Source organism: Electrona antarctica, assembly GCF_951216825.1.
Source record: "Electrona antarctica genome assembly, chromosome: 3".
NCBI lineage: Eukaryota > Metazoa > Chordata > Actinopteri > Myctophiformes > Myctophidae > Electrona > Electrona antarctica.
Window position 1 is genome coordinate 27,745,120 of NC_136808.1, and position 9,961 is coordinate 27,755,080.

A 9,961-nucleotide genomic window follows, 5' to 3' on the forward strand; every position below is an offset into this window, starting at 1 on the left:
CTTTTAGAAGACAATCATACATTGTGAAGATGGATATAATAATAAATAACTATGGATTAAATATGTTGTCATGCTCAGTGGTGGAAAAAGTACTCAAAGATTTTACTTAAAGTAAAAGTATCAATACTGCAATAATAGAAATACTCTGTTAGTAAAACTCCAGAATTCAACATTAGGCTACTTGAGTATAAAAGTGTAAATAGTATTGACTTCAAAATGTACTTAAAGTACCAAAAGCAAACGTACTAATTGTGCAGAACGTACCATTTCAAGTTTTCAGATTGTATATCAATCATTTGGAAATAGCCGATCTACAACCTCACAATGTTTCGCATTGAGACGTATTATGAGCTTGTAGATCGGCCATTTTCAAATGGCCGAAATGTATACAGCAGTGGTTTTCAACCTTTTTCATATCAAGACTTGACTTACTTGACTTAAACCCTTTGCTCCTCTAGGGTGCATATAGGCCGTTGACAAATGTCCTCCATTTCACTCTGCTTTTAGCCGTTCCCCCCAGTTGAGCCCGCTCTCTGCCATTCCTGGTGCTCTCGATGCTCCTTCTCCAGCTGTTCTTGGGGCGACCTCATTTCCTTTTCCCCTGGGGGTTCCATTTCAGGGCTTGTCGGGTGATATTTGTCGCAGATTTTCTGAGGGTATGGCCAATCCAACTTCACTTTCTTTTCCGGATCTGTAGGTCAATGGGATCCTGGCTTATTGTTGTCCACATTGCTAAATTTGTCCCTCCACCAGATGTGCAGAATTCTCCTGATCTCCTAAGAGCCAAGGCCCATTCTTTTTTCAGCATTTGAGCCACGGACCACCATTTGATGACATTTAGCCTCTCAGACCCATTTGAGCCACGGACCACCATTTGATGACATTTAGCCTCTCAGACCCATTTGAGCCACGGACCACCATTTGATGACATTTAGCCTCTCAGACCCATTTGAGCCACGGACCACCATTTGATGACATTTAGCCTCTCAGACCCATTTGAGCCACGGACCACCATTTGATGACACGTTTATGTGAGCGGCCATGTTTCTGTCACTGCTGACCATTGAAGGATCGGCACCATCTGTTGTATATTAATCTAACGGGACACCCTAGGCCTTACCATTCACAAGAGACTTGATTAAAAACTGGATGAGAAAGTGGAGACACAGCAGACAGCATATGAAGTGATGTTCGCTCAAATATGGAGTCTATGCAGATGTCAGAACATCTGTGTCCCTTTATTCCTGGAGTTCTGTGTCAGGCATGGCCAAATATGGAGTGTTGTGATGTCAGAACAGGTCCTGTCCAGAGCCCGGGCAGAGGCCTTTTTTGGTGGTTCTGGACAACCGTGGGTCCGACCGACTCGACATCGGGCACTGCACTCCCTGTGGGGGTGTGGAACGTGTGTCGAATTTGAAGTCGGTGGGGCGACCGGTTCTCAAGTTACATTCATTACATATGATGGGTATAAAATGGTAAATGGTGCATTTATATAGCGCCTTTATCCAAGGCGCTTTACATAGATTGTGCATTACACACCCATTCACACACACATTCATACACCGATGGCGGCAGAAACCATGCAAGGCACCAACCAGCACATCAGGAGCAATTAGGGGTTCAGTGTCTTGCTCAAGGACACTTCGACACTAACTCTGCGGGAGCCCGGGTTCGAACTGGCAACCTTGCGGTTGCCATCCAGCCACTCTACCCCTGAGCCACCGCCGCCCCCGGTATATGGTTATTAAGCGGTTGAAGATTGATGGATCTTGCAATCCAATGTCCAACAGATTAATGTGAGGCAATCAATGTATTCATCTATTCATTTAGCCTAAATCTCTTAGTTGGGGTGTATTTAATACAATGACGAGATATTTGGACAGAGACTACTACTACTATCATTATTACTGGGGTTACCTTCTTCATAAGATATATCGTCTCCTCCGAGTGCTGTAAAGGAGGGGTACTCTCGTCAAAGTGCACCCCAAATATCCCGTCATTGTATTAAATACACCCCAATTAAGAGATTTAGGCTAAATGAATAGATGAATACATTGATTGCCTCACATTTCTGTTAGACATTGGATTGCAAGATCCATCAATCTTCAACCGCTTAACCCTAACCATATAACCATCATATTTAATTTCAATTCTTATTGCATTGTATTTCTTCTCAGACAGATTATGAGTACAGCATACTGTATACAGTTGTAGTAAAATGCTTAATGCTTACATCTTAACAAAGTAATTGGCAGACACTGTAGTCTTCTGGAGAATGCTAGTATCACACAATTTATTGGCAGTCCTAACAGACCCCCGCCCCCCAGCCCATATGAACAGAATAGCAATCGCGACACACAAGCATTCTTGTTTCTTAATTATCCTATTCATCATAAGAGAGAAGTACTAGTATAGGCCATCATGCTATCAACTGATCCTACTCATCATAGGAGAGAAGTAGGCCTACTATAGGCCATCATGCTATCAACTGATCCTATTCATCATAGGAGAGAAGTAGGCCTACTATAGACCATCATGCTATCAATTGAGACTCAGCTCCTGCCAATTGCCACTGAAAGGCGTGCGTACTCGTGAGACAAGGTACTCAGGAGACAAGTGCATCTTTAGACAGCTGACACACTTAAAAACACCAGAGAGAGAGAGAGAGAGAGAGAGAGAAAGAAAGAGAGCATCAGTAATAAGCATAATGGAGAGAGGACAGGCTTGGATTTATCACTACCTGAAGTTAGAAGCCCATTAAAGATATTGTAATGTGTTCAGAATATTGACCGGCTGTAGGAAAGTCATCTGGGACTGACTGGGTTTGAAAGACGAGCCTGACTATACACCAGAAATGGACCAGAAAAAAGTACCCAGTTGCAGTCGATAAGACAACATATTTTTTTTCGTCAGCATAATCTTTTTTTCATGAGTTTGGTACACAACATAAGGCCTGCAGTTCAACGATTTCAATCGATCGATTTCAATCGATCGATGATGAAAATGATGACTTAAATCGGCAAACGATTTAAATCATTTGACGATTTAAGTCGTACGACGATTTAAATCGATCGATTTTAATCGTTCGACGATTTTAATCAATCGACAATTTGAATTGGATTTAAATCGATCGATTTAAATGTAATCGATTTCGATCGATCGATTTAAATCAAATCGATTTCAATCGATCGCTTTAAATCAAATCAATTTTGATCGTTCAACGATATAAATCGTTCCATTTAAATCATTTCATCACTTTGTCACTTTCATCACTTTTCGAAACAACACCATTCATTCATACGCACTTACGCACTTACGCACGCACGCACGCACGCACGCACGCACGCACGCACGCACGCACGCATGCACGCACACACGCATGCACGCACACACGCATGCACCACCCTGAACTTTTCATAATTATAAATATTTTGAAGCGTACTGTCCCTTTTCCTCATGGGGGCTAAAACAATGTCTACAAGTTCGATTTTGTACTCACGCATGTAGGGAAAGAAGATATTTATTTTTCTCTTCTGGACATTTTAATGAGATGTTCATGATTATCATTTGATTTGACTTTTTAACCTCAAATAAAAGTCTTGTTGAAGCCACAAATAAGCATTGTAAGTAAGACTCACAGTACTTGTGGTTCAGGAATGGATGTCTGTGCACATTTCTGTGGCGGTCACTGTGGGTTTTATGTTGGAATGAAAATAATTGTGCGACCCGCAAGTTAAAAGTTACACTTCATTCATTTGTAAGACGAGAACCTGAGCAAACAATTTGTGCCGTTTTGGGTTGTACAACACAAACATGACCTCGGCAGAACAGGTGGCGAAGTGATGATTATCCAATCCTTTCCCAGAGTGAGCTGTTTCTAGAGCATGACATCTAAAATCTGCTGGAAAGCTCTTCTAAAATAGATTTTTTTTCAGTGTTTTCCACTTCATTCCTGGTTTGGTTTTCTCTGCAGGGTTGAACCTGGATGATGTAGGGGTAAGGCTACAAAAAACAAAAGCAGTGGTGGCAAAAGTACAACATTTCTTAAGTAAAAGTACCAATACTGCAATGTAGAAATATTCTTAAAAGTAGTCCTGTATTAAAAATGTACTTGAGTAGGCCTAACTGTACAAAAGTGTCACAAGTTCAAATATATAAAAAATCTTTAGGAAAAAAAATTTTCTTACTTTCAAAAAAAGTGCCGAAATAAGTGGTTACGTTAGTGTGGCTTGTCCTTAATTGGCACAAAAAAGTTCCACAAGCTGATTTTGAAGGCATTTGTAGAATGGGCCTCAGGTCTAAATGGGCTAAGACAGATGTACTGTATCTGTCTAAAGGACTGACATAGCAAAGCAACATGGCCTCCTATAGATCACATGACATGACAAGTTAGTTCTGACATAAATATTAGCCTGGAAAACAGTCTAGTCTAGTCTAGTGGACACATTATCTACAGATCTGTCTCCAGCAGATCATGACCCCACGAGCTCAGCACTGCCCAGCGGGGGTCTCTCTTTGTCTCTGTCAATGTCAGTCTGCAGCCCAACGGGGGTCTGTGGTCAATGTCAATGTCTCAGCCCTCTGCTCCATTGACAGATCTGTGCTCTTCTGGGCTTTGACCTGTGTGTGTGTGTGTGTGTGTGTGTGTGTGTGTGTGTGTGTGTGTGTGTGTGTGTGTGTGTGTGTGTGTGTGTGTGTGTGTGTGTGTGTGTGTGTGTGTGTGTGTGTGTGTGTGTGCGTGCGTGCGTGCGTGCGTGCGTGCGTGCGTGCGTGCGTGCGTGCGTGCGTGCGTGCGTGCGTGCGTGCGTGCGTGCGTGCGTGCGTGCGTGCGTGCGTGCGTGCGTGCGTGCGTGCGTGCGTGCGTGCGTGCGTGCGTGCGTGCGTGCGTGCGTGCGTGCGTGCGTGCGTGCGTGCGTGCGTGCGTGCGTGCGTGCGTGCGTGCGTGCGTGCGTGCGTGCGTGCGTGCGTGCGTGCGTGCGTGCGTGCGTGCGTGCGTGCGTGCGTGCGTGCGTGCGTGCGTGCGTGCTGTTCCACAAAGCTCTGCTCTCTCTCATAGCAAAGCAAGAACAAATGACTTCAACGACTTCAAGTGCATTTTTTATTTGTGATGTGAAGAGCAGAACGAAATGTGAATGAATGAGCGTTCTTAAACAAAACCCCATGGGAAATTATTTCTGTAGTCCGTTTAAATTAACAATCTGTAGTCCGTTTTAATTAACAATCTGTAGTCCGTTTTAACTAACAATCTGTAGTCCGTTTTAAAGGACCACTTCACCATTTTTATCTTCATATAATAGGTCCTCACTAACAATCATGATAAAATGGCACAATTTGTTCCTCCTCTGTGTCTCATAGGAGGGCTGTGGGCAGTTCAGAAACCGTCCTCCAGTGACATCATCGATGGGGAATCCAAGCTAATAGAAACTGCAGGCTTTCTATTCCTGAAAAGTTGCAATACGAAAATGGAAGCCATCGTTCTCACGATAATAAAAATCTAAACATTTTTGTAAATGAATTGTTTAAAAAAAAATCTGCCTAACGATGATGTCACTGGAGGACGGTTTCTGAACTGCCCACAACCCTATGAGAGACACAGACTGAGTAGAAAAAAATTGTGCCATTTTATCATGATTATTAGTGAAGACCTATTATATGAAGATAGGTTGAAAAGTGGTGAAGTGGTCATTTAACTAACAATCTGTAGTCTGTTTTTAATGAACAAAGGACCAAAACACAGAAATGCTCACAAACACAAAGACTTGGCATTAGAGATGGACGACTCCGTTTTGATGGCTGCTAAATGGAACATTAGCCCTAGAACAAATATACAGAGATAATCTTTAACATTTTGATACTGTCCCTTTTTAAATGCATCATAATAACGGATTCCCGCTTGTTCAATTTGTGAGAGGCTGGGCTAATCCGAAGATAGCACATTGTGGCTGAAAAACGCATCCCATGTCTAACCACAATCAGGGATTGGTTTGTCTTGTACTAATCATGCCGGGAAATGAACACATGAATTTGATGGACTTTTTGCCAGTAAAATGTTCACTGTTAATTTAAAGGATCATAATTGGTGGTCTGGCATCATGTTTAAGCTTATTGACTGACTGAGACACATACTTCACATTACTGCTGACCAATTTAAGCAATATATAGGACTAGATTTGAAGGCTGTGCATTGCGGACGGATAATTGAAGGCTACACACAGGCCTGAAAATCTACAATCTATACATTCCACAAAACCTCTGGAAGAGTATATGTGGCCTTCACATATCTCGAGAACCGTCCAACCAAATTGCCATGTATGTATGTATGTATGTATGTATGTATGTATGTATGTATGTATGTATGTATGTATGTATGTATGTATGTATGTATGTATGTATGTATGTATGTATGTATGTATGTATGTATGTATTTGGTTAAAATGGGTAAGGTTTAAAAAAAAGGCAAAAGCATGCTCTGTTGCACTGGCCTAAAAGTGGGTCCTCTAAAACTGCTTCAACTTCTGAGAATGTGTGTTTGGTTCATTAGCCACCAGATGGCATACCTTATAAGTATGTATGTATGTCTGTATGTCTGTATGTATTTAAAAGGGGGGCTTTTTTGTAAAATCCCAGCCTACAATACCTTAATATATTTAAAATCCAAAGTAAGGTTACCAGTGAAGGGCAACCTGCCTATTCACTGGGGACTATGCAAGGCAGAGGCGTCCACCCCCCTGAGTCCAAGTTAGACTAGACCGCATACGTATGTATGTATGTATGTATGTATGTATGTATGTATGTATGTATGTATGTATGTATGTATGTATGTATGTATGTATGTATGTATGTATGTATGTATGTATGTATGTATGTATGTATGGATGGATGGATGTACTGTATGTATGGATTATTGCATTTTATAGCGCTTTTCCAAGTTCTCAAAGTGCTTTACAATGGTCCATTCATGCATATATCGGGAGGTGAAGCGGCGAACAGTCGACGCCAGCGTCCTCACTTCCCACTTTCACACACCGACGGTGGTGACCACTGGGAGCAATTGGGGATTGCTCCCAGATTCAGAGTCTTGCTCAAGGACACTTTGACACTAACTCTGGGGGAGCCCTCAGGGATCGAACCGGGAACTTCACGGTTCCCATCCGGCTGCTCTACTGCTGAGCCACTGCGTTGTGCGTGTGTGTTTCTTGAGTCTGTGATTTATAAATGACACAGTGCTGTGTAATAATAATAATAACTATAGAATAATTGTCTCCACCAGGGCAGGTCAGGTTGTGGCCTCCTGGTGGCACTATACTAGGCCAATGTGAAAAGGGTGAGATATATTCCTCAGCCTAGTAGGAAAGTGTGCAAAAGATTGCACATAAATTGCACGCTGCGTTCATGATTAGAGGCTTTTTGTTCAAAACGGACCAATCCTGCAAACTTTGAAAGCCAATGTTAGCCAATTACGATGAATATGAAATATCGGACAGATCCGTCATTGAACACATGACTATAGAGATACTGTGTAACGATTTGCAATAACAAGAAATGTGTTTTACAAAAGTCGACCTCCTGGTGGCGCTATAAAAGGCAGATGTAAAAAATGCAGGTCAAAGGTTTGTCCTTGGCCTCTAGGGAGTGTGCATGCAGGTGCAGTTATAGGTAAAAATGGTGAAAAGCTGCCTCATGGTGGCGCTATAACAGGCTGTTCTGGAAAATTTGGGGCAGAGGTTCATCGTTGGCATCTAGGGAGTGTGTGTGCAAAGTTTGGCTTTGACCGGGTTAACGGTGCCGGAGATTAGCTGTTAACGGACGGATGGACGGACAGACGGACGGATACACACACACACACACACACACACACACACACACACACACACACACACACACACACACACACACACACACACACACACACACACACACACATACACACACACACACACACACACACACACACACACACACACTCAACTTCCTGCTCTCTGGATTATACCCCCCACTCCCCCATCACAAAAATAATAATAATAATCACACCTGTGTGAAGTGAGGGGCACTCTTATCATCGTACATCCTCATGACGTAAGTTTGTGGACAGACACCAAAAGGCAAAAGCTGGAAATGGGAGGGGCTAAAACAAAGCAGCATCACGCTGCCCCCTTTCCCGCTCTCCGGATTATAACACCCCCCCCTCCCCCTGCTCCTCCTCCTCCCCCGTCATAGTGATGATACACACCCCCCCCCTCCCCCTGCTCCTCCTCCTCCCCCGTCATAGTGATGATACACCCCCCCTCCTCCTCCTCCTCCTCCCCCGTCATAGTGATGATACACCCCCCCCCCCTCCCCCTGCTCCTCCTCCTCCTCCCCCGTCATAGTGATGATACACCCCCCCTCCCCCTGCTCCTCCTCCCCGTCATAGTGATGATACACCCCCCCCCTCCTCCCCGTCATAGTGATGATACACCCCCCCCCTCCTCCCCGTCATAGTGATGATACACCCCCCCCCTCCTCCCCGTCATAGTGATGATACACCCCCCCTCCCCCTGCTCCTCCTCCTCCCCCGTCATAGTGATGATACACCCCCCCCCCCTCCTCCCCCGTCATAGTGATGATACACCCCCCCCCCTGCTCCTCCTCCTCCCCCATCATAGTGATGATACACCCCCCCCCCTCCCCCTGCTCCTCCTCCTCCCCCGTCATAGTGATGATACACCCCCCCCTCCCCCCCTCCTCCTCCTCTCCCGTCATAGTGATGATAACCCCCCCCCCCCTCCTCCTCCCCCGTCATAGTGATGATACACCCCCCCCCTCCTCCTCCTCCTCCCCCGTCATAGTGATGATACACCCCCCCCTCCTCCTCCTCCCCCGTCATAGTGATGATACACCCCCCCCCCCCTCCTCCTCCTCCCCCGTCATAGTGATGATACACCCCCCCCCTCCTCCTCCTCCCCCGTCATAGTGATGATACACACCCCCCCTCCTCCTGCTCCTCCTCCTCCCCCGTCATAGTGATGATACCCTTGCCCAAAACTCTGACGACCATTTCCAGATAACACAGACGCAACGGTGAAATTAAATGTACAAAGTAAATCCCCTCTCTCCTCATCCTGTCACAGTCCAAGTCTCTTCTATTAAAGCACAACAAGATGAAAGCCAGGTTCACGTACCGGCAGGACGGGGCAATAAAAGTGGGTTTAGGAATAATTGAAGCGCGGCTCTTTAGAAGCTTTACAGGCACAACGGAGCTGGACTTCAGGGGCTTTACAGGCACAACGGAGCTGGACTTCAGGGGCTTTACTCCACCAAAAGTCAGACAATAGTCTTCAAGAGCAATGTTCTCTGATGTGGGTTAGAACATGTTCTCTGACAGGCATACGATGCAGTGACGTGGGTTAGAACATTAAGACCTGGCATTAAGACATGTGTGGCTTTAGCTTTTAACCACTTTTTTTAACCATTATTTTATACTATTTTTGAAAAGTCGTGAAAACATGTGCAAATCATTGAATATATATTATTTCACAGCAAATGTTTTTAACTCAAATCTTTGCTTCTGGGGGGTCCCTGGAACAACATACTTTCAGATGGGGGTCCGCGGCCAAATACAGATAATTCTGGAGGTCCTTGACATGAAAAAGTTTGAGCACCACTGATACTGATAAGTTTTTCAGAAAACTGTCAGGATTTAGAAGACATTGTATACCAGTAAGACGCCTGAGGTCCATGCATGACTGTGTGGTATTAAAGATATGATACGTGTGGCACTCTAAAACCAACAGGAATGCCGTTGTGGTTTCCACCCTACGCGTTCTCTTCTCTCTCGTTTCCTTATTGCCCTGCCTCGTTTTGACACCCAGGAGTCCCCACAGGTCTGTGAGCTGACAGGCAGATGGAGACATCATTCCTCACAGTATGCAGCCTCCGACTGGTAGTTTATTTTCTTTTTCTTTCTGCCACTTAATGTTAC